We start from the raw sequence: 17,693 nt of genomic DNA on the forward strand, positions 1-17,693 counted from the left end.
AGTCAGCATATAGGATCTAGCACCTTAACCTCTATGCCACCTACTGGCCCTGAACTGTGTCTTCCAATAAATGGTAATAGGCAAGTCTTAATATAATATGCTCCTTTCTGACTCATTTCATAGGTTAAGTAGGAAACACCTGGTTTGAGTAATGTTATTATTCCTACAATTAGAAAATTAGATCAATGTGAACACTATGCACTCATATATATACATAAAATACGTGAACTGTACTTATTTGTATGGCTTTTAATTTTTTGAAGCCTTTTTATAGATATTTATTCTTTTGAGCTTTCAAACTGCACATTTACTTCATAGATTTTGACATTACGGTCCAGAAGCTCCTGTCTTAACCTGGTTTACTCAGCTGAACAGTACAACGCAGACTCCATGATCCCTTCGTTAGTGTTCATTCCCCCACACCTCAGATCCTATCCCATGTAGAACAGAATAAAAACAATAATTCATCATACATTATGTGTTTATTATAAAATATATAAGTTCGTCTCATAAACATTTATTAAAATTCTTCGAAGAATGAGGTAGGATGTATACAGACACAGAATTCAGTATTAATTTATATGTAGATCTATGGTTTCGCTCTTTTATACATGGCAGATCTGTTCAGAGGAGTTTCAGGAAGCATAGCTGACAAACCCATTCAACGCAGATCCTTTCTTTGCATGACCATGGAATACAACCACTCTTAGCACAATCAATGATAGCAAGTTAGCAGTGTCTGAAAGCCCTGAAGAAATACGGATAAACACACACACACACACACACAGATAGATATACATCTCCAGATGTATATGTATGTATGTGTATATATAACACATATATAACATACATATAACATATAGATGTGTGTATATAAATTATGTATGGATTTATATATATATATATATAATTTACTAAGTATAGGCTACAAGTGGAAATGAGAAAATTCATTGATTGAAATAGAGTGTGGCTTAGGCATTTATCTCTTGTTCTAATTCTAAATCAGAGAGTGCTGGCATTGTGTTTTCTGGTCAACTCCAGACCTCTCAACAATCAGCAGATTTTCTCAGGCCAGAGTGAGTAAGGCCCAACAATGAGTGTTTGTCAGTCCTTCCTGGTTTCTCTAGGTGGGTGGTGAAAAACAACCTACTATAGTCCTTCATTCTTTCCCTCAAAACAATCGTGCGCTTGGAGAATTTCTGTTCCATCCCAGGGCACTATCCCATTTTAAACACAGTCTCTAGCAATGTTTGTCCTTGAATAAAGTCAATAAAAATGTTTAAGCCTCACCAGGAAAAGAGCCCTTAGTGATGTGGTGGTGGAAGGCAAAGATCGTTGACCTTGGGGCTCCTGAAGGCTCTGGTGCTCAATTAGCAACCAATTATTAACCACAAAGTATTTAAGCATAATCATGTAAGAAAAGAGTAAATAATGGCTGTTTCTTTAACATTCATTCCACTCGGCTTTGAGTTAGTTTTTCAGATTCTTTCCGGATTTCACCAGTGGACAGGTATGGGTATCAGGCCATCAGAGATTATAGCCTATCAACTTGAGAAAAGGAAGAAACCTACACATGTAACCACACAAATCTAGAGGGATTATTTTCTAACTTCATTTTTAAAAGCAGGAAACACAACCTAGGAAGAACTTTATATTCTTTTATCTACTAGGAAAAGCAAAATTTTGAAATCTTCAATAAATTCAGATTGTCTCAATTGACTCTCATACCATGATCCACCACCCATGAGAAGATTAAGGACTGAGAACTTCCTACTGGAGGAAGCAATTGCTCAATTACTTCAGAATCCTTTGGAACCCTTTGCAAAATCAGCCAAGACAGGCATATACAGTTGTAAACATCTTCCTTTCTTAAGAGTTCAGAACTAGCAGACCCTGAGAAGTCCTTGATATTCTATCTTTACATTTCCAAGTGACATATTCCCTAGACTGGAAACTGATCCTATCTCAGCAAACTTAATTGTTGCTTTCATTGGTGTCTTCCTAGTTTTGTATTAAACCTTCAACATCCTATTTTAGGACTCTATGAATATTTTCACTATGGGCTTGGCACAATTCCCAAGCAGTTATTTAAAACAATGTAGGTCACAGCTTGTAGAAGGACACAAAAAAGAAAAGTGGATCAATTAGCTAGAGTTTGAGGAGATAGAAGAGGTCATTTAAACCCAGTTTTTCAAAGATAAAGTGAAGTAGGAGGATGTCAATGTGGCTCTGGGCCAGCAGGATGCATGGAGGTTAATGCACCGGATCTCACATGGCTGGCCTCAAGGTCTGAGTTCCAACCCTGCAGCTTGAAAATCATGGTGGCACATAAATGCGTGCCCAAAGTCCTGAAAGGAGAATGGAGAAGAAGGGATGGCGTGGCCTTCCCCTCTGGGCATTGAGTTCTTACTTTCTCTGTCTCTCTCCAGAGAGCACACGTGTGCTACAGCAAAAACGTAAAACGAAAACAAATGCTGCTCTCTGCCTGCGCAGTCCTGGTTGCACAGTAGATAGTTTTCCGGGTCATACGGCAGTCCCAGAAGGACTTGAGCTGGGATCCCAGGTCAACCTGAACACGCAGGGTGAACCAGCATGTGCCAGGATCCTGGAGGGCTGTTAAACTGGGAACAGAGGGACAGCTGTGTCGCTGGACTCCCATGTAGTTGACTGTGGTTCGAGTCCAGGCCCCGGGGGCTTAAACTGATGCCGGGTGACGGTGCATGTGGGCCCCGGGAGCTTAAACTGATGCCGGGTGACGGTGCATGTGTACCCAGGATCCCGAGAGAATGGAGAAGGTATTGCTATGCGGCCATCCCCCGAAGGTGGGGAGGGAGGTGATTTCTTGCTTTCTGTCTCTCTCTCTGGCAAGTGCAAGTGCCCTATAGCATAAAAATCTCTCAATAAAAAAAAAAAAAATTAAAAATTAAAAAAAAAAAAAAAAAAAAAACGGGGGGAGAAATTTTGGCAGGGAGCCCCGGAGCAGAATCTTAGTCAGGAGACCCTGTAGAGGGCACCAGCCCGCCTCTTCCCTCCACCTCCAAGAAGTAAATAAAACAAACTATTTAAATGTAGCGCTCTGTAACGGCTCTAGTCCGAGCCGGTTGCCCCAGGTCGCTTTCTTCATAAATACACACACTGAGCTCCCACCCTGGGCCAGCCCTTCCACCGGCTCCTGACGCACAAGGACCTCGGAGTTACGCCCTTTCATGCCTGCCCTTCCGATAGTCTATGTCCTGCCCAATGGCCATTTTATACAAACTCTTCATGGCAACCTGGAAAAATGTATAACCTACAATTGATTGAAAACTGGTCCTTAGACCGACTTCAATATATTTCAAAAACTAGTATATGGAACACAAGACAAACTCGTATTTCTGCCAAAAAGAGTCTGCGTAGAGTAAATCTTAACCCTCTCCCTGCCTCAAGACCCTTCTACTACTTCCGAGGAGCAAGAAAAGGTTCTCCATTTTTTTCAGGAAAGTGGTCAGCGCGGTCTGGACGGATGGCAGACCAGCTCCGACGCCAGCCCCGAGGAAGCGACGAGTGCGCGCCCCGGCTCCCAGCCGAACCCGGACCCGCCCCACACGTCCCGCCCAGGCCCTGCCCTCCGAGGGCGGGGACTCGGACTGAGCGGACAGCTCCAGCCGCCGCGCAGCCGTCCCGGAGCCCAGGAAGTCACACCCGTCCAGAGCCTGGAGCTGAACCTCCAGCCCACGTGGCGGCGGGGGAACCCTAGCGCAGCGGCGAGCACCGGGCGCGGTTCCGCCCCCTGCGCATGCTGACCCTCTAGGCGGGGCTGGGCCACCTCTGTTCTTACTGTTCCTCCCCACTCCTACCCGCCGTCTGCCGCTCTGGGCGCGTTTGTTAGCGCTTTAAGTGTAAAAGAACATCCTAAAGCGAGACGCAAAATTCAGGCCAAAACCTCGAAACAGACCGTTCCTGTCTGTCCTCCCCTCCTGGCGTGCAACTGCCCATCTCAGTCTCTTTCTTCTTCCCCTTCCCTCCGCTGCGCCCTTTCCTCCCTCTTCTCAGCTCTTCCCTTCCCTGCCTTGCTTTTTCCTCTCAACGCCTGCCTTCTCCCCAATTTCCATCTTCTATGAGTGTCCTGAAATTGGAGGAATTTAAACTTTGGATTGGACGCCCTAATACTGGGTTCGGGTGATCACGGGTCTTCGTAAAATTTGCAAACTTTAGTACTATTTTTCTTATGGACGCCAAGATTGGGTATCAAGACCCGACCCCCACACCTGGATCCGCCCCTAGCCTTGTACTTGGGTTCAGCAAGCTTCAAAAGCGCTGCGTGGGTCCCGCCAGACCCGCGAGAAGGCGCTGTGCACTTTGCACACACGAGGTCCGTTCCGGGTTCTCCAAACCCCTAGACTTAGGTCACAGATTCTGAAGTGGAAAACTAACGACTGAAGGTAGAGCGAGGACCTTCCCTCGATGGACATAGGTGTGAAAGCGTCTCTCGGTTCTGGGAGGAAGGTCTTTTTTCTACACCTGTGCTGGATTTCTCCATCAGGGGGCGCCCACACCCACCACAAAGCTCCCTATTCCTAGACATCTGGGCTCTGCAAGTCCGAAGCGCTCAACTGCCGGCAGATCAGAGAAGCGCACCGCCTCCCTCGCGCCTCCCTCGCTCCTCCCTCCCTGCCTGCGCGGACCGGGAAGGCAGGGATTTCACACTAGCCATTCATTTATCAGCCATGGGGGAGGGGGCGCAAGAGCCAGCGAGCCTGAGCTGAGGCTGGGAGCTGGGAAGGCAGGCAGAGAAGATGGAGACAGCGGGGAAGACACAAAGATGAGAAATGGGACCCAGCGAGAGGTCGTTCGGCCCGGGTGTGCGGGCGGCGGGACGGCTCTCCAGGAGTCCCGTGGATTACTGCCCCTTCCCACAGTAGTATCTCCAGGGGACGTGCAGGACTAGAGCGGCGCAGCTGGATCCCAAAGCAAATAGTTTAGGCTATGACACTATTTTTCTAGCCCGCTCTCTGCTTCCTAACACGCTGACCGCTCCACGCCCAGTGACACAGAGAGCGAGTCGGGACAGCCCGGATGCCCCGAGTCCGCGCGCACCAGGGATGCGGCTCTGCAGCGCCCACGCCTCGGCAGGGCAGCGGAACGCTCCGGTCCCGGGCGTCCCCCTGGGGCTCCCCGCACAAGCTCTCGGTAGCCGCTGGACCCGCCAGTGAAGTTGCTCAACTAGAGCCGAGAACTGGGAGGGGGTGGGGATGAGGAAGGAAACGCGGACTGCCGGAGTCGGGAAGAGAGAGCTGAACGGGGGCCCCGGTTGAGGTCCTCGTTCCACCTTTGTCTGGAGAGCGCTCCGGGCGTTGGTTTGCTTGTTGAGACGAGACCAACAGCCCCCAATTCGGTCTTGAGGGTGAGAAAAAAATTCCTGCACATCCCTGCTGGTTCAGGGCAAGCTTTTCCCGCCCAGGCGCCTCCCAGACCTCCGCGGTGCTCCAGCAACCCCACCCCCATCCCCGCCGGCCCCTGCGCACCAAGTGCAGGACAAAAGAACCCAGGGGCACCCGGAGAGAGCCGTGACAGCCCCCAAGTCGTCAAAGAGAGGTGGCCCGGGGACCCTGCACCTCCCCCGGCTGCACCTCCTCCCAGACTGCTCAGGGCTGAGAGGGTGACTCCGCGCAGGTCCGAAGCTGCAGGGGCGCCGGGTCACGCTGTCAGGAGCGGCCGGGAGCGGCTTTCCAGGAACGCCGGGCACTGACCACACATCAGGGCTGGGAAGCCAGGTGCCCCGCACCGAGGTGGCTTCGAGAATGTGTATAAGGTCAAGTCTCAGGAGTCCCCATTCAAACTTTAGCCTCGAGCAGGTTAACACAAAAGAATCAGGATGCCGGGGTCCTTTCCTCCTCTCCAACTCAGGACCCCAGGACTTTCCTAGGATTTCCCACCAATTCATTTTCCTCCCTTCCCCCCCAATTCCGTTCCTCCTACCCCCACCCGGCCCGGGCTTCTTTTGTCTGGATCATTTTTCGGCACCAAGGTCCCTCTGCAGTCTTCTCTCCAAAAACCTCTTGAAAGTTACCTGCATTTTTAAAGCGCACACATTTTCTTAACTTCGCCTTACAACTAGTTTTCTTTGCCTTAATTAAAGCTTTCTACCAACTGCAATGTACTTCTTTTTTCTAAGCTTGGGTTTGTTTTTTCTTTTTTTTCTATAAGTTTTTTTTTTTTTTTTTTTTTAGGGTGAACAAAAGAAACGTGATTACCTTGAAAGGCGGCTTATTGCAGTTTGGGGGAAAATTTCACCGCAGCTCTGAGCGAATGGGCTCGGCGTTGCCCGGACGGGTCACATAGGAAGCGCGGAGGCCTGGGAAAGGGTGCAGGGGTGCGGGACGGTGCTGGAGGGTGCGAGAGGATGCGGGGCTGGCCGCAGGGCCGGGTCCCAGCGCCTGCCACAGCACCTAATGTTCGCGGCTGTTGCGCCCGCGCGCCCCGAGTTCTTCCCCCAGAAAGGCTTGGGGCAGCTCGCCTGCAAGTTCAAATGCGGGTTGTGACACCCATCATCATTATATCACTGTACCGTCAGCGCCGAGGAGGAGACTCAGCGACGAGAAGGAGGAGGCGGAGGAGGAGGGTTCATTCACAGGCTCCAGAAGCGCTCCGCAGCTCAGCCACTCCGAAGAGCCCAGGCTCGGAAAGCAGGCGGAGGGGCGGAAAGGAGCTCTCCGCGCCTGCGGTAGGGACCGCCTGCCGCCCTCCCCAGGCACTCCCACCTCTCGGCGTTTCTTCCTGACAAGGAGTACCAATCGGCTTGGGGACAGCAGCGCTCCGCATTTAGCGACTTTCTCAGTAACATCACGCAGCTCGGAAACCTCTGCCCTCCCACTCCTTCCCCGCCCCCACTTCCCCGCCCCCCGCGCTGCCTGTTCTGGGTTAGGGGAAAAGAGCCCCCAGGATCTGGTGGGGCCGGCCCGCACCAGACAATTGAGTAGGGTCAGTTCTTCCTGGGAGCACGAGAAACTCCGTAAAAGCAGCGAAGAACTTGGTTACAACGTGTTTACGCGCCCAGAGAGCTAGCCTGTCCCATCTGAGGGAAGTGTCAGGCTCAAAGCTCCTGCCAACCTAAAAGAGACACAGAGAAAACGAGACCCTTCTGAGACTTGCAGGGAAAGTGTAAAAATGCCCCACTGCCCTCCTGGGGAACTGCCCAATAGGGAGCCCGGCGTAACCGCGCAATCCACAAAGACTCTGGTAATAAAGGGCTGGACAGGAAATTCCCGCAGGCAAATCCCTTGTCAGATTCAAAGAGAATCAATCCTCTTCCTCAGCCACCGATCTACATCTCTCCCAGACGTCTACATTCTGCTTTCTTCGTTCTTTCCTCATAGTAGAATATTTCGTGTTTTTCTGAGTAACAGGGACTCCTCGGATGTATCAGTCACCTTCCACCTTATTAGGAAACGGGACCGCAATCTTTCATGTGTTCATGCAAATGTTTTAGTCAGGTCTGCCCCACTATGTAAACAGCATCAGCCTAAGGAAGAGTCCCCTCCGATGTGTTACAAAAGATTTCCAATAAGGCCTGGAAGAGCAAAGGGTCAACCAGTTGACACAAAGGATTTCTGTTCCTTAGAAAAAAGGAACTTTGGATTTTCCTTTTCTTTGTAGTCACGTATGAGTTTGTACAAAGGAAACAAAGTAAGTCCAAGGTGCATGTCAGTTCACTGGGATGGATGGCAGACTTTTTTGTTGTTGTTCGCAAGTAAAGAATTACTCTCATACTTCTCCCCAAAGGCCCTACTTAGCCTTCTCTCCATCAATGGATCTAGAAACAGCAGTGATGAAAGAGGAAGGTTAGCTTTTGCTCTCAATTTCTTTAATTAGGTTGGCTTCTGCTCACACTTTACAGCTGTTAGCAACCCAGGATCCCCTGCACGCACATTTATAAGGTTTCTTGAGTAAGCTTTTCTTGTAAGCATGCAACATGACCATAGATTTTAAATGATGAACAGGGAGAAGGTTGGTTGCAACAACCTTAATTCTTCAAATGTACATCTTTCATTTCCATCTTTTTTTTTATTATCATCATAATCTTCTTTATAGTACATTGGATTACATATAACTTTACAGTGTATTACATTGCTTTTTCAAAAGGGAATGCCATGCATGTCAGTCAATACAGAGGTGTTAATCTCCCCGCTTTAACATTCAATATCTTTTCTATATTTTCCCCAATCATTATCATTATTATTCTAATTATTTTTTAAAACAGTCAATCGCTATTTCTCATTTTGCTTGTAAAACGACTTTGCCCATCATGAAATACTTCTCAGACCAATCCAGTTGAGAATACTATACATGTCATCATAAACAGGTAATAAGCCATATCTGTTTCCCACTAATGTCCTGCCTCTCTATTGTTCTCCTGCTATCTTTCTCTATCCTCTTCTCTTCACCTCCCCCATTCCACACTGTCCTATTCTCATTAAGTACCTTCACTGCTTTTATGTCCTCCAACTTTTTGCTCTCTACCTTAGAGTGCAGATAGTCGGTATATATTGAGTGGATACATACAATATCTTTCTTTCATAGCCTGGCTTACTTCACTCAGTAATAGATTTCATTTCCATCTTTAGTTATTTGTTAACTCATGACAGTGACATAACAATTATATGATTTGGAAATTATTTTGCTTGTCTGCTTTTGCCATAAATTATTCTTAGTACAGTTATAATACCACTATTCTTGAAATCCTATTTCATTAAATGTTTAGAATAACAGAGTCATAGAATAGAATGGACCATCATCCTTCATGGTTGATGTTTAACAGATAAGCAAACTATGGCCAAGTAACTGACTTACTCAATATCACACAACGAACAGCAGAGCAGCTTCCAGAAACTGATTCTAAATTCTTAATCCTGTGGTCTTTTTAGGACTTCCCTTACCAACTTTCGATTCCAGATAACTTCATTCAGAAAGGAAGATAAAATGAATATTCACTGAAATTTATATCCCAGGCATTAGAGTAATACCTGGAAAATCTTGAATGTTTCTTTGAAACATCTCAAGATATGTATCTTTATTTGCTTTCTTAAATTTCAGTAAACCTTCTTGGGTTTCAAAGAGTTTAAGGACTTACTCAAAGCCATCTTTTAAGTCACAGATCTGCCAGTATGAAAAACTTGCCTCCATTACCTTTCTCTCTCTTTATAAAATAGTTAATTCTCTTTCATGGAAGGAGCAGAAATAAGCAACTAAGACCAAATAAATGTCCATTTTTAAGAAAATATTAGTAATTAAAATCCACTATAAATGATGCCATCTGTACGTGTTGGAACATGATTGAAGATAATGGGTCAGATAGCCCTTACTTCCTGAGATGTTTTCTTTTTCTTGCCAAGCACGTCTTTCTAGCCATCCAATGATTATAGTTCCTTAGAATGTCCACGGGTATCATCATCCTTTTTAAAATTTATTTATTATTACTATTCTATATTACATTTAATCATACATATCTTTACAGTGTATAACATTTATTTTTCCAGCACAATTACCATGCCTATCAGTCAAGACAAAGACATTACTATACACATTGTCATTAGCAGCAGTAAATAGCTTTTTCTTTTTTTTTAGATCTTTTTTATTATTCTTATTTTTTTAAAAAGATTCAATCACTATACATCATTTGACTTGTCAAGAGAATTTACCCAACATGAAATACTTCTCAGACCAGTCCAGTTGAGAATACTATGTATGTTATCATTAACAGGTAATAAACCATTGTTGTGTCCTACAAAAGTTATGCCCCTCTAGTTCTTCTCCCTAATTTCCTTCTCTATTCTCTCCTCCCACCCCCCATTCCACACTGACAAAGGCACTTTCTTTGGCAGACTTAACTAACCAGAATATGGACAATGTTGAAAAGTTTATATCATATATCTTTTCTCTTCTTGGCTTGTGACATTATTATTTCAAATATTAAACACTTCTCCAGGCTGTCAAATAACTAAAATGAAATGTTACATTCTTTCTTTAAAGAAGATTTTCCCTTCTAGCTATCCAAAAACAAAAAGGGAAATATACCGGGTACATTCTGGATGGAGCGTAAAGCTATGCTGTCTCTAAGAAACTGTCATCCAAGCCTTTCTCTCTCTCCTTCTGTTTTCCTTTCACCAAGGGAAAAGAATAGCAGTTACTTCGGATTCTCCAAACTCTGCCAAAACGACCAAAGTTCTTAAATGGAGAAAGTGCATTTTTACAGTTTTTCAAACTACAACTATTTTTATGTGTCCTTTACACTCAAGTAAGAATCAAATGGCGATTAAAATCTCATTCTGCAAGTCCTCCCTTAAATCATGTACTTGTACTGGGGGTATTCTTTATGTAAACTCTAAGATACCCAGTGTAGAGAAAGTAAGATCTTCTTTCACAGTCTGGTGTCTCCAAGAAACCGAAAGCCAGAAGCTACACATCTCATAGCCTGGCCTCGATCTTGTCTTCAGGAACTTGGCTGAGCTCAGGGACAGCCTGTGATCACCTGGAGGAGAAAGAGGAGGATGGCAGGCGGGATCTCCAGGGAATTTGCTTATCTTCATCTACACTTCCTTCTGAGGCCCTTTCGGATCCCATTTCAGTCTTCTCCTTTCTTACTGATCAGAGGAGGGGTTCTCAGACACAATATCGGTTGCTGTGTTAAGGATGACAGGATTCCAGTGCTGTTCAAATTCAGAAAACTGAGGAGTTGATGTTTCAGTTTTCATATCTGAGAGATCCTCGGCACAAGGAGGCAAAATACTCTCTCTGGATGATGAAAGAATGTTACAGGTGAAAAAAACGTACCCTTGGGGCCAGCTGGTGGTGTGGTGTGTGGCGGTTGAGGTGCTGCACTGGCATGGCTGACCCCAGTTCAACTTTCCGACCTGACACGCCCCCCTCCCCTTGTCTGTCTCTGTGTGATGAGTGCATGTGCCCCTATATGAAGTTAAAATAATAATACAGATAGATAAATAAATACTTCTTTTAAAATATGTACCTTTACTGACTTTCAAAAAGCTTAGAAAAATGAAGTCAACTATCTAAGGCTGTCATGAAGGTTTTTTTTAAAAAAGAACTTATAGATTAGGGACATTCTATTTGGACCTTCGTAATTTATGTATTTGCAAGAGTGCATGGATTCATCAGAGAGAAACAAAGAAAGTGAGAGAACACCTGGCATGGAGGGTGGTCCTGCCCCATACCTTCTCCTCCATTTCCTTCTTTTCAAGATCTTGGGCTATGCATCCCAGGAGCCTGGCATGTTTTTCAAGCTCCTGGGTCCAGGAATCAAACCCCATAGTTGGCCATGTGGGATCCAGCCACCTTAACCACCACACCACTGGCTGGTCTTATCTGACACTTTAAATTCCCTTTGGTTTCCAAGAAATGTGGAAATAATATGAGGTCTTTGTGGCCTCGTATTTCTGCTAAAGGCAAAGTGATGGTGACAATCTCATTGCACTTTAACCTGAAGTATAAATTACTCAAATAAATGAAACACAGGCAAATATCCTTTGAAAGTCATGAAAAGTGAGATTTTTTTTCCCCTTCAGAAATAAGATACTGACCCTTTGATCCCCAGCCCTCAAGTAAAAATATTACAGTAAGATGTTCCCTTCAATAAAATAGTTTTCTTCTTTGCTGTTAACTGTTCTATTCGTAGTTGGGCAGATTTCTCCAGAACTGAGCAGAAAGACCATCTACATCACAACTGAACTATGCAGGCCAAAGCCAAGTTCCAATGTGGAGTGATGGGAGAGGCTGGGCTGCTGAGAGCAGATGATTTCATTAGGGTGAAGAGAAGCTCTGAGTCGGTCCACACTGCAGCCAAAGGGCTCGGCACATCTGCATTGCCCAGGAGGCTGCCTTCAGCACAGCATCAAAATGCTATTGTTTTTGCAGAGAAAAAGATCAAGGCATAAGGAAAGCCATCTAACTAAATCAAATCAAACATAGTCCCCTCCCTACACCCCTCCTTAGTCACTTTCTCGATCTCGCTTCATTGCCCCACCAAGCCTGACAAATATAGGTCATTTTTAACAAAGCGTTTGTCTAACTGAGCCAAGATAAACTGAAGTGTCTGTTTTCTGAACACCAGGAAGCGGTAGAGATCTTAGAATCTATGAGACAGGTCAGAGGCTGTCTTAAGAGGCACTTGCAGGTGCTATTTGTTTTCAGTGCCTACCAGGCTCCATTTGGTTAATTATCTAAGGTGGGATCCAGCGACGTGGAGCTTAATGAAAACGGCTGCAGTCACAGTGCAAAAAGACACCCTGGCAGCATTAGTCTCTGTGATGAGCCAAGGCGGGAGGCAGGACAGAACATGGAGACTCGGACGCAATGAGAAGAGTGTTTGGAGAGCTCTGAGACTGGTCTCAGAGCATGACATAGTAGTAGAAGTAGCAAATGTTATTCCATTTTATTTTGTCAGTATTCCATCTTTATTCTACCCATCGACCTGTATAGCTCGATCTGTATACGTATCTATCTCTATAGATATATTGGATTGTCAGGAAAGTCATGACACATTTTTGCATAGAAAAACATGTCAAGACTTTCCTGACAACCTATTAGCTGTATAAATGATGGATAGACAGATAGATAGATCTATATAGCTATATAGTTCTAGATATATAAAACTGAGGTGTTCTATGTCCTGAGAACTTCACTAGAGTGCTGGGAGGAACAAAACTTACTTTCGGCCTTGAGAAATACTCCAAAATTCAAATGCCTTTCTGAGGCCATAAGGTAACATAAAAGAGTGAAATCGGTAGAGAAGTAAACAGTGGAGAATTGTGAGAGTGTGTTAAACCAGAGAGCCCTTTGCTGCTTAGTTCCAGCAATCCCAATGTGGAGCTGCTGGTCTGGTACTTCTAGTCCTTAGAACATTAAACAGGCCCCCAAAAAACTAGTCTCTGAGCTGATACCCAACCGAGAGATGACAGATGGCAATCCTAAATTTAAGGGATCAAAGGGAAGGAGGATGGAAAGAGAGCAGAGATGGCAGTCATTTTATTCCCTTTATCTCCTCCCTCCCCCACTTCCTGCTCCTCTTCTCTTCTATCAGGAAACACACTTATGAATCCTCGAGAGCCCAGTGTGTTCTGCAGAGGCTTACGAAGGGGAAGAAGCCACGAAGGAGAGTCGGGAACGAGAGGAGCCAGTACATGTTGATTTCTGAAGAAACAAGAAAGGTTGAAACAAAGAAGGCAGGCATGAGGCCCCCTCTCTCTGGCCACCTGTCCTCACCACGTGCCACCAGCAGCTCTGTCTCCACTTGAGACCCTGTTTCAGAGACAAAGAAAGTCTCTGTTTTTCCCTTAGCCAGAGTACACAAATTCTCAGCCCCTGAGGAGCAATAGTGATTGTATTTTCTAAGAACATCTTAAACTATCATATCATTAATTTTGTAACCCTCGCTGCACTGTTAATCAATAGGCCTCCCATGATCTTTTATCTTGAGGCAACGTACAGCCATGTGTCACTTAAGGATGAGGCTACAACATGAGAAATGGGCTGACTGATGATTTCGTCGTTGTGTGAACATCATAGCATGCACTTACAGGAGCCTAGATGGTTTGGCCTTTACCCTCTTTATGAGACCACTGCTGCTAATCAAAGTACCGTTATGCAGGGCATAAATGTCTTCTGGAATCGAAAGGAGCAGGTTTCCACTACTCATTAGTACAGACTGCCACATTAGGCTGTAAATAAAATAGAAAAGAACACCTACACGCAACTGTGGCACAGACGATTGCATTTTGAGAAGAAGAGAAGTGGGGAAGTAGGTTTTAAGAATGCATGAACCTAAGAAATAAGTCGGAAACTTGATTCCAATCAGGAACTGTTTCCTAAGATGACACAGAGATATGTGATCAAGACTAAAGGTCTACCTGGCAGAGGAGTGTGAGGGAGGGCACTGGCAACTTGGGACCTGACGCACGGATAATGTTTGGAGAATGGTGGGAGAGGGCACAGGGAAGAATGAAGGTGGAGGTGGAGGTAGGTAAAAACTTAGATTGCCTGAAATTGGCAGATTTTGATCACTGATCTAAAAATATGAAAACATGGAAGTTATTGTCTTTCTTTCAAATCACTGCCTAAATTGTCAATTGCTCCATGTCCCCTACCCATGGACATAAAGTTCCTTAATCTTGGATAGATTCCATAACTCTATGTCACGTTGTATGTCTGTTTTCACACAGTTTAAAAGGCTAACCTCATATACTATGTAAGACTTTTTTTCCACCAAAGTTTCCATGTTTGTGACTCAGGGGACATGACCTGGGGATGGAGGAGGTTTGACTTTTTACTCTTCCTTTCTCTTTCTGACACTGGGATGGACCTGGGGACTGGACAGGCTGTCCTGGGAACTCTGCCTTTATTCTTTTCTAGGCTTCAACTTCTATCTCTTTTTATGAGCCTAACGAAGGTAAAATTGACAAATAAAAACTATATATTCAAAGTGAGTAGCATGATGTTTTGATATACATATACATTGAGAAATTATTTCCATAATCAAGCTAGTCAACATAACTACATTGTTTTTGAAAAGTTAAAAATTTCTTAATTTTTTATTCCTGGTAACACTATCACAATTTACAGGGCAATACACCTGATGAAATGAAAAGAAAAAGAAAAAGAAAAAAAGCTACAACAACAAAAAGACCTCAAGAATGCACATCTAGTTGACACAACATCGCATTAATCAATAGCTGCACTTTTTTGCAAACTGTGGCTATGACAGTCCTGAACACAAAGGGTTTCCTGTTTAAGCTGCAGTAACTTTTCTGACTATGGATCACCATTCCTCCTGTGGCAGATTTTTACAGTCCCTCTAATGCATTTGGGACGACTGTCTCAAAGCAACCTGCAGCTTTCCTGACAACTCCTCGCTTTCTCTTGCACTAAGAACTGTAGCCCTTTTCTGCTATTTTTAGAACCTCCTGCTACCATATCCAGCACTTCCACCACCAGACCCATAACCACCACCATAAGGACTGCCCGAGCTTCTTCTACCCAAACTGCCCCCTTTCATGGGTCTATAATTTGATTGCAGCTGTCCACTATAATTTCCAAAATCACTATAGTTCCCACCACTGTAGTTACCACTGCCAAAATCTCCTCCTTCATTGTAACCATCACACCCTCCACCACCGCCATATCCACCGCCTTGGTTTCCATATCCTGGTCCACTACCACCATAGCAACCTCTACTACCGTAACCAGGACCACCGCCATAGTTGCCACCATCACCTCCAAATCCATTATATCCACCATCACCTCCTCCATAGCTACCTCTGCTGCCACCACCTCCCCCACCACAGCCTCCTCTTCCACCAAAGTTTCCACACAACCGAAATGACCTCCACCACCTCCAAAGTTTCCTAGAGGACCCATGAAGTTGCCAGATCCACCTCCACGACCTCTTTGTGATCCAGCACACCGCATTTCTTGTTTAGAAAGGGCCTTTTTCACTTCACAGTTATGCCTATTGATAGTGTGGTATTCCTGAACAACAATTTTATCAACTGTATCATGAGCATCAAAAGTGACAAAAGCAAATCCTCTGTTTTTCCCACTCTGTCGATCTTCCATAACTTCTATGGTTTCAATCTTGCCAAACTTTTCAAAGTAGTCTTTCAAATCATATTCTTCCATATCTTCTTTAATATCCCCAACAAAAATTGTCTTCCCTGTGAGATGGGCACCAGGCTTTCCAGGATCCTCTCTAGAAACAGCTCTCTTTGGTTCCACTACACGTCCATGGACTTGGTGTGGCTGAGCACACACTGCTGCATCCACCTCTTCAACGCAAGAGGAAGTCACAAAACCAAAGCCCCAGGAACATTTTGTTTGGGGGTCTCTCATTACCACATGATCTATGAGTGTGCCCCATTTCTCAAAATGTTCTCTTCAACTCTCATCTGTAGTTTCAAAGCCCAGACCACCAAAGAACAGTTTTCTCAATTGCTCCTGGTTCCTTAGGGTCGTGACCTTCCTCCCCACAGTGGCAGGGGCCAGAGTCGGGCTGGGGGTCACCGGGCAGCGGTTTTACCTCCCTTTTGAGACCAGACTTGCCTCTTCCAACTCTAGTTCAATATCAACCTAACTACATATTTAAGATCTACTCTGTCAGCAATGCAGTATTTACTACAGTCACCATGTCGTACACTAGGTTTCTAGAACTTATGCATCTTATAACTGCAATTTGGTACCATTTGACCCATATCTCCCCACTTCTCTCACCCCAACTCCTGGTAATCTCAGCCTCTGTGAATGCATGTTTTTCGATTCTGTGTATCAGCGAACCATATAGTATTTGTTTTTCTGTGACTAGCTTATTTCCCTTAGCATGATATCCTCTAGGTTCATCCATATTGTCACTAGTGGCAGGATTCCCTTCTTCTTTTGAGGCTGAATAACATTTCTTTGTGTGTGTGTGTGTGTGTGTGTGTGTGTGTGTGCAATTTCTTTATTCATTCATCTGTCTGGATTCTTACATGGCTTCCATTTCTTAGCTGTTGTAACTAATGCTGCCATGAACATAGGAGTGTGGCTATCTTTTTGAGATAGTGATTTTATTTCCTTTGAACATATACTCAGAAGTGAGATTTGTGTTTCACGTGGCAGTCCCAGTTCCGGGAGAAAGACCTTCCCTTGTGGATGGGTGTGAAGGCACCAGGTGGGTGTGGTATAACCCATTCTGATCCCTGCGAGAACACAGAGCTGCAGTTTCTATGTCACTCTGTCAGCAGAGGTTGGTATCAGTGAAGACTCCAGGGGTCCTCAGAGGCCAAGACTGAGGGTCTCTACAGTGGTGGCAAGGATGGTGGGAGCTTTTAGTAACAAAGGCTACTGGGGTTCTATTCATCTGCGTTTCTCTTACAGGGGAAGTTATAGCTAAAGTTGTCCCTCCCTTTTTTTTTTTGGTTTTGTTTTGTTTTGTTTTGTTTTTAATTTGCTATAGGACACGTGTGCTCGTCAGAGAGAGAGAGAGAGAGAGAGAAGGTGAGAAAGCACCTCCCAGGGGGAATGGTCATGCTACAACCTTTTCTCCATTTTCCTTTAAGGACTTCCAGCACACACTCACACATGTTTGAAGCTGGCAGGTTTTTCAAACAACTGGATTTAGGACTCAAACCACACAATTGACCAACTGGGATCTAGTTGCCTTAACCTCCATGTTACCAGCTGGTTCAAGGGGTCCCAGTTGGTACTGAGATTGGCTCACATGTGTACTCACAAGGAGTGCATCTGTACCTGGCACACAGACACTGTCCCTTACGGGGCCGTCACAGTGCTGGCGTCTGCAGCATGGGCCATGGAGCAACTGTGACTCTGAGTCTAGAGCATGTGCAGAGCTGCCAACTACTGCTCCAGAGACTCAGGCTGCAGCATGCCTGCTGCAGCAGTAGCTCCGATGTCTCCAGTGTAGGTACAGCCGGAGCAGCCACAGAGTCAGGGTCTGGAATGCTGGCGTGTCCAGCCTCACAGGCAAGTGCTCATGGAGAAATAGCAGAGTGCAGATGCGCACAGAGCGACCTCAGTTATGGACTAACGGAGGGGCTAGCCTGCAACTGCAATTGCTCCAGTGTCTGAGGCATGTATGACCACAGGGTCAGGGTCTGGAGGGCAGGCATGCACGGAGTGGCTAGAGCTCCAGGACCTGTGATGCATGAGGGATG

The 17,693-nt window shown here is 45.3% G+C and overlaps 1 protein-coding gene and 1 pseudogene across 1 annotated transcript in view; both read right to left on the reverse strand.

Annotated features, from left to right (window-relative positions):
* Window positions 1-6,524, reverse strand: part of VCAN (versican) — a 132,634-nt gene extending 126,110 nt beyond the window's left edge. Inside the window, exon 1 of the mRNA XM_006143483.3 lies at window positions 6,234-6,524. The gene's annotated coding sequence lies outside the window, so the exon portion shown is untranslated. The remainder of the gene's footprint in view (window positions 1-6,233) is intronic.
* An 8,395-nt stretch (window positions 6,525-14,919) lies between these two features.
* On the reverse strand, window positions 14,920-17,331 carry LOC102503166 (heterogeneous nuclear ribonucleoprotein A3 pseudogene; annotated as a pseudogene).
* Between the last annotated feature and the right edge of the window lie 362 nt (window positions 17,332-17,693).

This window comes from Tupaia chinensis, unplaced genomic scaffold (genome assembly GCF_000334495.1).
Source record: "Tupaia chinensis unplaced genomic scaffold, TupChi_1.0 Scaffold000099_1, whole genome shotgun sequence".
In the NCBI taxonomy this organism is placed as follows: domain Eukaryota; kingdom Metazoa; phylum Chordata; class Mammalia; order Scandentia; family Tupaiidae; genus Tupaia; species Tupaia belangeri.